Here is a 12,375-nt window from a genome sequence, read left to right on the forward strand (position 1 = left end):
GTGTAAGGACCCGAGTGTGAGAGGCCAACATATGTGCTGCGCCAGGCCCTGAATCCCAGCCCCGCAGTGTTTTAACAATGTTAAGACACTGCGGGGCTGGGATTCATGGGCATCGCGAACCGCACCGGCCGACATTACATGATGCCAGAAGATGGGCAGCGCTAACGGCGCTAGGCCAGGGGATAACACGACAGCGCAGACTCCTGTACAGCAAATAACAACGCTCGGGAGGCTGCACCCAGCACCAAGGTGGGATTCTTGACACCTGTGCTGCGTCTCATTACAAAGGGAACTCTCGCCTCCATTACACAGTTTGACTGTATAAAGGGCTAAATGTTATACGTGTTCCATTCAGCGTGTGCAAGGAGAAAAATTACAAGAGCAACCTTTGACTTGCGCAGCACTGCTGCTGCATAAGCTGTGGCTCTTCTACTTTGTAACCCCTGAGGGGGGGTTAAAGGTGACTTTTGAAATCGGTTCAATTAGGCTTCGGCCTACACTCTGCTCCACCTGCAGAGCCCGGGCTCCAACAACGCTAGTTGCTGTCCGGAAGTGCTGGCTGCACAGAGCCAAACACCTCGCCAATGTGTCAGTGGGGTCCAGCACCGCCAGCTGTTCCCCTGCTGTGTAGCCGGCAACGTGTCCTGCAAAAGCCACGCAGACACAACACACCCAAAGCTGCCGCCTGTGCAGGCTTCGGCCTACACTCCCCTCCCCCTGCTCCTCCTCCTCCTGCTCCTCCTCCTGCTGTCCCTGGGCTCTAACACACCGCCAGTTGGGGCCCAGATGTGCTAGCTGCACAGAGAAAAACACCAGCCAATGTGTCAGTGGGGTCCAGCACCGCCAGCTGTTCCCCTGCTGTGCAGCCGGCAACGTGTCCTGCAAAAGCCACGCAGACACAAGAACTGAAATTGAAGGGAACCTGTCCCCCCTCCCCCAGGTGTTTTTACGTTATCCAGCCACCTTGTACAGCGGTAATGCTGCATGTGTGCAAGGTGGCTCGGAAACGTATTCTCCTCGCACATGTGGAACTGAAAACACGTCTGAAATGTGTCCTCTGTGTGACCATTTAACCGTCCCGGTGGTGTGACTTTCCTTTGTAATGACACGCTGCAACCCCCTTGGTAGCGCTGCCCGTCTTCTGGCATCATTGTTTGGCTGGCTGCGCCTCTGCGGCCGCCCTGACCCACACAACGCCCCTCGGTGTCTTATTTATTGGGACTGCGAGGGTGTGATTGATGGGCAGGATCAGTGCATCAGTTCGACTGTCCCTCCTCTCCTTCCGCCTTCTTCGGACTGTGCGGCTTCATGGCCGTGGCATGCGATAAGGGATCAGATGACGCCGCACAGTCTGAAGCGGGTGTAAGGACCCGAGTGTGAGAGGCCAACATATGTGCTGCGCCAGGCCCTGAATCCCAGCCCCGCAGTGTTTTAACAATGTTAAGACACTGCGGGGCTGGGATTCATGGGCATCGCGAACCGCACCGGCCGACATTACATGATGCCAGAAGATGGGCAGCGCTAACGGCGCTAGGCCAGGGGATAACACGACAGCGCAGACTCCTGTACAGCAAATAACAACGCTCGGGAGGCTGCACCCAGCACCAAGGTGGGATTCTTGACACCTGTGCTGCGTCTCATTACAAAGGGAACTCTCGCCTCCATTACACAGTTTGACTGTATAAAGGGCTAAATGTTATACGTGTTCCATTCAGCGTGTGCAAGGAGAAAAATTACAAGAGCAACCTTTGACTTGCGCAGCACTGCTGCTGCATAAGCTGTGGCTCTTCTACTTTGTAACCCCTGAGGGGGGGTTAAAGGTGACTTTTGAAATCGGTTCAATTAGGCTTCGGCCTACACTCTGCTCCACCTGCAGAGCCCGGGCTCCAACAACGCTAGTTGCTGTCTGGAAGTGCTGGCTGCACAGAGCCAAACACCTCGCCAATGTGTCAGTGGGGTCCAGCACCGCCAGCTGTTCCCCTGCTGTGTAGCCGGCAACGTGTCCTGCAAAAGCCACGCAGACACAACACACCCAAAGCTGCCGCCTGTGCAGGCTTCGGCCTACACTCCCCTCCCCCTGCTCCTCCTCCTCCTGCTCCTCCTCCTGCTGTCCCTGGGCTCTAACACACCGCCAGTTGGGGCCCAGATGTGCTAGCTGCACAGAGAAAAACACCAGCCAATGTGTCAGTGGGGTCCAGCACCGCCAGCTGTTCCCCTGCTGTGCAGCCGGCAACGTGTCCTGCAAAAGCCACGCAGACACAAGAACTGAAATTGAAGGGAACCTGTCCCCCCTCCCCCAGGCGTTTTTACGTTATCCAGCCACCTTGTACAGCGGTAATGCTGCATGTGTGCAAGGTGGCTCAGAAACGTATTCTCCTCGCACATGTGGAACTGAAAACACGTCTGAAATGTGTCCTCTGTGTGACCATTTAACCGTCCCGGTGGTGTGACTTTCCTTTGTAATGACACGCTGCAACCCCCTTGGTAGCGCTGCCCGTCTTCTGGCATCATTGTTTGGCTGGCTGCGCCTCTGCGGCCGCCCTGACCCACACAACGCCCCTCGGTGTCTTATTTATTGGGACTGCGAGGGTGTGATTGATGGGCAGGATCAGTGCATCAGTTCGACTGTCCCTCCTCTCCTTCCGCCTTCTTCGGACTGTGCGGCTTCATGGCCGTGGCATGCGATAAGGGATCAGATGACGCCGCACAGTCTGAAGCGGGTGTAAGGACCCGAGTGTGAGAGGCCAACATATGTGCTGCGCCAGGCCCTGAATCCCAGCCCCGCAGTGTTTTAACAATGTTAAGACACTGCGGGGCTGGGATTCATGGGCATCGCGAACCGCACCGGCCGACATTACATGATGCCAGAAGATGGGCAGCGCTAACGGCGCTAGGCCAGGGGATAACACGACAGCGCAGACTCCTGTACAGCAAATAACAACGCTCGGGAGGCTGCACCCAGCACCAAGGTGGGATTCTTGACACCTGTGCTGCGTCTCATTACAAAGGGAACTCTCGCCTCCATTACACAGTTTGACTGTATAAAGGGCTAAATGTTATACGTGTTCCATTCAGCGTGTGCAAGGAGAAAAATTACAAGAGCAACCTTTGACTTGCGCAGCACTGCTGCTGCATAAGCTGTGGCTCTTCTACTTTGTAACCCCTGAGGGGGGGTTAAAGGTGACTTTTGAAATCGGTTCAATTAGGCTTCGGCCTACACTCTGCTCCACCTGCAGAGCCCGGGCTCCAACAACGCTAGTTGCTGTCCGGAAGTGCTGGCTGCACAGAGCCAAACACCTCGCCAATGTGTCAGTGGGGTCCAGCACCGCCAGCTGTTCCCCTGCTGTGTAGCCGGCAACGTGTCCTGCAAAAGCCACGCAGACACAACACACCCAAAGCTGCCGCCTGTGCAGGCTTCGGCCTACACTCCCCTCCCCCTGCTCCTCCTCCTGCTGTCCCTGGGCTCTAACACACCGCCAGTTGGGGCCCTAGGAAGACAAGCTTGAATAGGTCCCCATCCGGGTTCCAGTACCGTCAGCTGGTTCTCGGCAGTGTCTTTTGCTCTTGTACCTTCTGCTCCCCATCCTGGTTCCAGTACCGTCAGCTGGTTCCGGGCAGAGCCTTTGGCTTAGGTGCCTCCCTCTGGGTATCCGAGTTCCACCAACGTCAGGTGGTCCTTGGTAGTGCTTTCAGGCACGGGTACCTCCTGCTTAGTAACCGGGTTCCAGTAACGTCAGCTGGTCCTCGGTAGTTCCATTGGCTCTTGGACCTTCGGCTACCCATCCGGGTTCCAGTACCGTCAGCTGGTTCTCGGCAGTGTCTTTTGCTCTTGTACCTTCTGCTCCCCATCCTGGTTCCAGTACCGTCAGCTGGTTCCGGGCAGAGCCTTTGGCTTAGGTGCCTCCCTCTGGGTATCCGAGTTCCACCAACGTCAGGTGGTCCTTGGTAGTGCTTTCAGGCACGGGTACCTCCTGCTTAGTAACCGGGTTCCAGTAACGTCAGCTGGTCCTCGGTAGTTCCATTGGCTCTTGGACCTTCGGGTAGCCATCCGAGTTCCAGTTCCATCAGCTGTTTCTCGGCATTTTCTCAGCCTTCTTGTACCTTCTGCTACATTTCCAAGTTCAAGACCCGAAAGACGATGACCCGGAAGACCACCCCTAAGATGATGACGACACCAGAGACGACAACCACCGAGATGACGACGACCCTGGAGACGATGACCCTGAAGACGACCCCGATGACGACGATCCCGATGACGACGACCCCGATGACGACGACCCTGGAGATGACGACCCTGGAGATGACGACGACAACCTGGAAGACCGAGAAGCAGAAGAACAAGAGGCTGCAGAACAAAGAGCAGAAGAACATTAAGCATAAGACTAAATATCAGAGCAAAAGATATTATCTAAATTATAAGCAGAAGAAGACTAAGCAGTGTATGGGGGTGAGTCCGTTCCTCCTCGTGGTGCCCCTGGATAAAGCCTGATGCTGCAGGCCAAACTGAACGCGGACAAATGTAACTGTTTTGTGACAGGCAGAACGGAAGGTGTAATCTTCAAACTTTTATAGATAACAACTACGGGAATGCCTGTCACAAATAAGAATATGATGAAGAAGTTGAATATAAAAAAGATAATAGTTAAATAAAAAGAATATGAACAATGTAAAAAAAAAAATATATATATACGTAGAAAAGAAGAAGATGAATAAGGTGAAGAAGTTGATGTCACAGAAGCTGATGATGAGGATAATGAAGAAGAAAGTGTGGGAGAAGTAAAAAATAGGGTGAAGGGCGTGGAAGTAGTGAAACATCAATATCTGACAAAATAAATAAAAAATTAACATAGTCAAATTCTTTCTAACGCCGAACGTCATAAAAAAATTAAAAATACTGCTATTCTATTTGATTGGGATAAACCCCTGTGCCTTTAATGTCTCCGCCACCTCCCCCAATACATCCTACATTATTCTTAGTTGTTTTCCTTCATGTAGAATTAACCTACAAGGAAAGAAAGGGTTTATTTTAATTCCGATATTTTCGTCCCATTGACTTGCATTGGGATCGGGTATCGGTATCGGATTGGATTCCGATACTGTGACGGTATCGGCCGATACTTTCCGATACCGATACTTTCCGATATCGGAAAGTATCGCTCAACACTACTCATAACAGGAAGTAGAAGAGTGGGGATGCAGCATGGTGCAACCTCTGTGGATGGGTGTCCTAAGCAAGTGCCCAGTCTGCTCTCTCCCCTTACTGATTTTCGCCCTGAACATGAGAAGCCCTAAAACATTGAACAAATACTCCAGACAGTAGTGTGTAGTATAAAGCTTCAGCTCTGCTGAAGAATTTGAGAGTAGTAGTTTGGGATTAATACAGAAATTAAGCAGCACTGCCAGACTCAGTGTGATTGATCACTGATATGGTGTAGCTATAATCTGTCTTACCGTACTAGAATTACAAATACACATTTTTCTTTATTCTTAATGCACTAGAAATCAGAAATAAGACAGCACAATCATTTTTTGTTTTTAAATCTGAAATCAGGGCCAGACTATGTGCTTGCCTGTTACAAGCGACTGTACTGACTCTTTACTTTTGTTGTGCAATCCTCCTTGCGAAGGTGGAAAAAATTTGTTTTTAAAAATATAAAAGAAAATTTCCCAAAATTCAGACATTTAAGGTAACGTTCACATTTGCGTTGTTGGGCGCAGCGTCGTCGACGGATACCGACGCATGCGTCATGCGCCCCTATCTTTAACATGGGGGGCGCATGGACATGCGCCGGTATGCGTTGTCAAGCGTTTTGTGATGCATGAGTCATTTGGGAGCAACAGTCAGGCCGCAGCCGACGCTACATGATGCAGTTTTTTGAGCGTCAAATTTCATGTAAACGTCGGATGCATGCGTCACAAAACACTGCGTTGTGCATGCGTTTTGCGTTGCGTCGCCGACGCTGCGCCCAACAACGCAAATGTGAATGTAGCCTTACTGCATCTGTCTACCTCACAAAGTGGTATAAATAATGGTCTGCACTCAATAAAAAGTGCAGTTACCAATAAGAAAAATAAACTTAATGTTCCAATGACACAGCACTCTCCAATTTTGAATTCTGTGCAATTAGGAAGGCTCCTCCCAAGCCTTAAATCTCAAAGTCACCAAAATGTGAAGGGGAGGAATAATAATAGGATGAATGCTGACACTGCTGGCAAAAGTGAACAAAGCGATGCGCTCATATGGAAAAACAGCTGTAAATGATGATGCCATAAAGCTTTATTCTATCCACACTTTGGTTGCTGTGAGAGCAAGCATCCGGGAGGAGCCTTTATCTTTTCACAATAAGCCATATGACTACAATTCTATGAGATTTCGAAAATAAAAAATTATCCATAATTTACTTGTCAAATTTTACATCTGTACAATACAATGTCTAGCTGCCGATGATGGCTTTTTGGTGTTATGCTTACCATTTCTTATTTTGTCATTCTTGAGAAAAGGGATGAATTTTGTGGAAAAAATGAATAAAAAATTGTATACATTGAACTGTGCATGTCTATTTTGGCACACCGTAGAAGACACAGCTATATTGTGGGCACATTTTGCTTCATGCTTCTTTTCTTCAGTCTCCTTCTCCCTGGTTGTTTGTGGTTCCACCTCCTCCATTTATCCCTGCTCCTCTATGTTGCTCCACAGTCTGATAACTTTGACGCTGCTGGAGGGGAGGAATCAGCTGCTCTGCTCCTGCTCCGCTGCTGACTGCAGGCTGGGGTGAGTACTGCAGAGAACGAGTATACATGGCAGTACAGCGCACCGGCTTTAGTACCAGATCGGGCCTCTGGTCGTGCAAATCACGCTTGTGTAGTGGGCACAGATGATGGACCACTGCACTCTTCTGCACAGTTTTCAAATGGCTACTAAGATGGTTAGCACTGATGGTGCTATCATTAGCATCACTATTCCAGTCATCTACATGCTGGAGCACACTTTGAATAGTCTGTCTGAGGAGGTGGTTGTCCTAGAGGAAGAGGTGAAATGCGGAAGGTGTAACAATATCTCTAAGTTCCAAAATGTTGTCGCCCAGGCAGGTGCCATGGGAGGGTGGATTACAGCAATCAAGGGGGGCTCATGGTACCAGACAAATTGTTATTGAAGGTGCAGGAGCCGAGGAACAAATTGAGGAGGATGAGATGATGGACACAAAACAGTAAGGCGATGAAGAGTATGATGATCCCCTCTCTGTTGTCCGTTGTTGGCGGAAGGGGATGGAGGAAGTAATATTGAGTGTTACCTTGCCACCAACACACTATGGACTTGGACCTCATGGAAGTGCCAAACACATGAGCACTTTCTTGCTCCATCTTCAACATGATGCCCGTATACTTAAGGGTAGAAATAGTGCTGACTACTGGGTTGCCACTCTGTTAGATCCATGGTACAAGAGTAAATTTTGCCAGGTGCTTCCTTCCCTGGAAAGGGACAAGAGCATGCTGGAGTATCGAAACATGCTTGTAAACAATCCCCAAGACTGCAGTAAGGCACACAGTGTGTATTGGAGTTCTAGACTTCCAACCCTAGGAAATGTCAAGGCATCACCGTAAAAACATTAGCAGCAGTAGCAGAGTAAGTGACATAAGCAATTTCTGTGAGTCATTTGACACATTTTTTAGACCAGCCTGTGCACCAGCAGAACAGAGTACAAGTCTGACACTTTGTGTTCGACTGGAGAGGATGATGCAGGAGTATATATAGCTCAGTATTAATGCCATCATGGGGAATATGAACCTTTTGGATTTTGGTCTTCAAAAATGAAGGCATGGCCTGAACTCGCTTTTCACGCCTTTGAGGTTTTGTCATGCCTGACAGCCAGCGTTCTCGCAGAAATTGTGTTCAGCACTGCTGGTGGTGTCCTTAAGGATAAGAGCAACTGGCTGTCCCCTGAAAGTGTGAACCACCTAACTTTCATCAAAATGATCAAGTCAAGGATCTCCAATGACTTTTGCACCCCAGTTGCAGACTGGGCAGACTAGGCAATGGTGTCATTTTTAGTGTCATTCATTGATCTTGTGTTATTGCAGTTTGTGACATCTTTGTTGTGGTTTCTGTGATGTTGCTACTGCTGCTGATATTACAAACTATTTTTTGAAATGTGGAGACCTTGAGTTGGTCTCCATCTGGTGGTTTGCCTGTAATGGAAGGTGTGTCAGAGGCCTATTATACTGTTTCTACTCTGTGGAAATTGATGTCACTTTAGTGGTTTGTCAATTGTTTTTTTAAATGTCGCAAATCCATGTTGTCTCTTTCATGTGTGTTGACTGTAGCAGTAGGCTAGTAGTAGCTGTAGACTGGCAGGCCTGTACTTACTTTCAATAAACTACCTATGTTACTATCCTTACATTTTTCTACCAATAGTACTCTATGAAACTGATGTTTGTGCCACCAGATTGTGGCTGGGGAAAAATTTTTTTTGAGCTGTTGCATGAGGTATCTGGACTCCAGATTACACCGCGCCCTTACCCACCACATCTTAATTGAAACATTAATTCAAAGCTGTAAATGCAGGCTTAGACTTTGATACCTCATGCATAGACCATGGCTGACTGCTGCTGTGCCATTAGCAAATTTCTACTGTGGGTAAATTTATGTTACTTTTCTTGGTGTCTGCCCGTAATTTTAGCTGTTTGGGAATCTTTTGCCATGCCTTAAGGTGTTCTGTGTACATTTGATTTTGCCTCCCCTTGAATTTAATGTGGTTCGGGTACATTCGTTGAATTGTTTAGTGAACATGCTTGCTTTCACTCAGCAATTTTTAGAACTATAAAGCAATAAATGGAGTTGCTCAATAAAGATGTAGGAAAGAATTTATGAAATATCTTGTCAATATGCCATAATTGAGGTTTTGGATTTTGAACCTTTGTATAATCTTAAGATTTTTCTTTACGTTGGCATATACTGCATTTAACAGAGCCTAAGGTTAAGTTCATACTGTGCAATTATCAGCATATGTTAGACAGATGACTACAGTGTGAACACGTATCAAGTCTTCTGAAGGTCCCGCACAAGTAGCTACTAGTTCCTGCGAGATAATTTTTCTCAGTCCCTTTGACAGGTACTTTCCATGGCTTGAAATATAACCAGGAATATTACAGTTTGATAGTAAAAGTACACAGGCTCCATATTTACAATGATTACTAAAAGCCAAATACTGTATATTGGATAGTTTAACTGTTCTGCACAACTGCCAGGACAGGTGGTGTGCTGAGAGACCCAGACCATAAAGATTAGCGAAAACTAGATTGTAAAGTATCTAAAGGAAAGAAAAATTCCATTGTACCAGGGCCACCCATCACTCAGCCGAGATTCTATTGGGACTATAGGGAATTTCCATATACTATGCCTGACACTCAGAAGGCTGATCATTCCTTGTTTAAAAATGATAGATTAGGAATGTATTTTACTAGTTATAGTAGTTATATTTTGTACATAGGGGACAGTATTATAGTAGCTATATTCTTGTGCATAGGGAACAGAATTTTAATAATAATAATAATAATAATAATAATTTTTTTAATAATAATGTTTTATTTATATAGCGCCAACATATTCCACAGCACTTTACAATTAAGCCGTGACATGTGCAGACAATAAATTCAATACAAGTTAAGACAATTTAAACAGTGACATTAGGAGTGAGGTCCCTGCTTACAAGCTTACAATCTACAAGGAAATGGAGGGGACACAATAGGTGAAAAGTGCTTGTTATTTCAGGTCTGGCAATTATAATAAATAGGGATTTTCATATAAAACTGCATGATCCGGTCATCAGCCCGAGTGTTTAAGTCCAATAGTCCAGTATCAAGTGCAGTTATGTGCATGGAGGGTGTGGAGACAGAAGAATAGTAGGGTGCAAATTCAGAATAATATTTGGAAGGAGGGAACAGGGCAAAGTTAGTTTACTGAGTAGTTGGTGTGGTAGGCTTGTTTGAAGAGATGGGTTTTCAAAGCGTGCTTGAATAGGTCGGGGCTAGGTATCAGTCTGATCGTCTGGGGAAGTGCATTCCAGAGAGCTGGCGCAGCACGAGAGAAGTCTTGGAGATGGAGGTGCAAGGTTCGGATTACGGGGGATGTTAGTCTTAGGTCATTTGTAGAACGGAGGGCACGTGTAGGGCGATAGACAGAGATGATAGAGGAGAAGGCGGTGCAGAACTGTGGAGAGCTTTGTGGGTGAGAGAGATGAGTTTATACTGGACCCTGTAGCGAATGGGTAGCCAGTGTAATGACTGGCACAAGATGGAGGCATCGGTGAAGCGGCTGGACAGAAATATGACTCTGGCTGCCGCATTCAAGATGGATTGGAGAGGAGAAAGTTTGGTAAGAGGGAAACCGATCAGAAGAGAGTTGCAGTAGTCGAAACGAGAATGAATAAGAGCGACAGTAAGAGTCTTAGCAGTTTCAAAGGTGAGAAAAGGTCGTATTCTGGTGATGTTTTTAAGATGCAGGTCACAAGAGCGAGTGAGTGATTGGATATAGGGAGTAAAGGAAAGTTCTGTGTCGAATATGACCCCAAGACAGCGGGCATGCTGCTTGGGAGTTATGGTAGACACCTCCAAGGTAATTTCGATGTTAGATAGAGTGAGGGTAGTAGAGCCTAGAAACACAAGAAGTTCCGTTTTGGAGAGCTTTACTTTCAGATAGAGGGAGGACGTGATGATAGAAACAGCAGACAGACAATCCTTGGTATTTTGAAATAGGGTAGGGGTGATGTCAGGGGGAGAAGTATATAATTGGGTGTCGTCAGCATAGAGATGATACTGAAACCCAAATCTACTGATTGTTTGTCCCATAGGGGCAGTGTATAGAGAGAAGAGAAGGGGGCCTAGGACTGAGCCCTGTGGAACCCCGATAGTAAGGGGACGAGGAGAGGAAGAGGAGCTAGCAAAAGATACAGTGAAGGAGCAGTCAGAGAGGTAGGAGGAGAACCAGGAGAGGGCTGTGTCCCTGAGGCCTATAGAGTGGAGCATAGTGAGGAGGAGCTGGTGATCCACAGTGTAAAATGCGTCAGAGAGATCCAAGAGAATCAGCAGGGTGCAATGACCTTTGGATTTAGCTGTTATTAGATCATTAGAGACTTTAGTGAGGGCAGTTCCAGTGGAGTGTAAAGAGCGGAAACCAGATTGTAAGGGGTCTAGAAGAGAGTTATCTGAGAGATAGCGGATTAGACAGGAGTGGAACAAGCGTTCCAGGAGTTTAGAGATGAAGGAAAGGTTAGAGACAGGTCTGTAGTTAGCAGTGCAGTTCTGGTCCAGGGATGACTTTTTAAGTAAAGGGGTTATGATGACATGTTTAAATGAGGAGGGAAAGATACCTGAAGAAAGAGAGAGGTTAAATATTTTAGTCATGTGAGTGATGACCACTGGTGAGAGAGACTGCAGGAGAAGTGAAGGAATGGGGTCATTATTGCAGGTTGTAGGACGAGCAGAAGCGAGGAGCTTGGAAACGTCTTCTGAAACAGGCTCAAAGATGTCTAGTGAGCTTGAGGTGCGGCAGGGAAGGGGATCCAGGCACTGAGGAGATTGGACTGAGATATCCTGATGGATGTGGTTGAATTTTCCTAGGAAATAAGTGGCCAGAGCCTTGCTGCTTTAGGTTTCAGGAGGGAGTATAAGGTTTCAAAAAGTCATTTTGGATTGTTGGATAGTGAGGTGATGAGGGTGGTGAAGTAGGATTGTTTGGCCAGATGAAGGGCAGAGTTATAGGTTTTGAGCATGCTTATAGTGGATGAAGTCTTCTGCTAAGAGAGATTTTCTCCACTGCCGCTCTGCACACCTTCAGCAACGCTGAAGAAAGCATGTGTGCATTGTGTGCCAGGGAATTTTAATAGTTACAGTGGTATGTAAAAGTATGGGCACCCTGATCAAAATTACTGTGATTTTTGTTGAAAATTAAATTATCTCTAAAAAGCCTAAAACTACAGATGACACATTAAATTTGTATTTTATGCAAAAAAAATTCAAAATAAAAATAATAATAATTTTCATCTTTTACATTTTAAAAAATACAAAAAGTAAAATGCAAAAGTTTAGTGTCTAGTAGCACCCTCTTTTATAAGTATCACTGCTTGTAAATGCTTTCTGTAGCAAGCCAAGAGTCTTTCAATTCTTGTTTGAGGTATTTTCATCCATTTTTTCTTAGAAAATGTTTCCAATTCTGTAAAATTCCTGGGTCGTCTTGCTATTTTGAGGTCTAGCCACAAATTTTCAATGGTGTTCAGATGGGGACTGTAAGGGCTATTTCAAAATCTTCAGTTTGTATTTTTGAGGTACTGTAGGCTCTTGTGGATTTTGACGTGTGTTTAGGATCCTCCTTATCCATTT

Source organism: Ranitomeya variabilis, chromosome 1, assembly GCF_051348905.1.
Source record: "Ranitomeya variabilis isolate aRanVar5 chromosome 1, aRanVar5.hap1, whole genome shotgun sequence".
NCBI classification, from domain to species: domain Eukaryota; kingdom Metazoa; phylum Chordata; class Amphibia; order Anura; family Dendrobatidae; genus Ranitomeya; species Ranitomeya variabilis.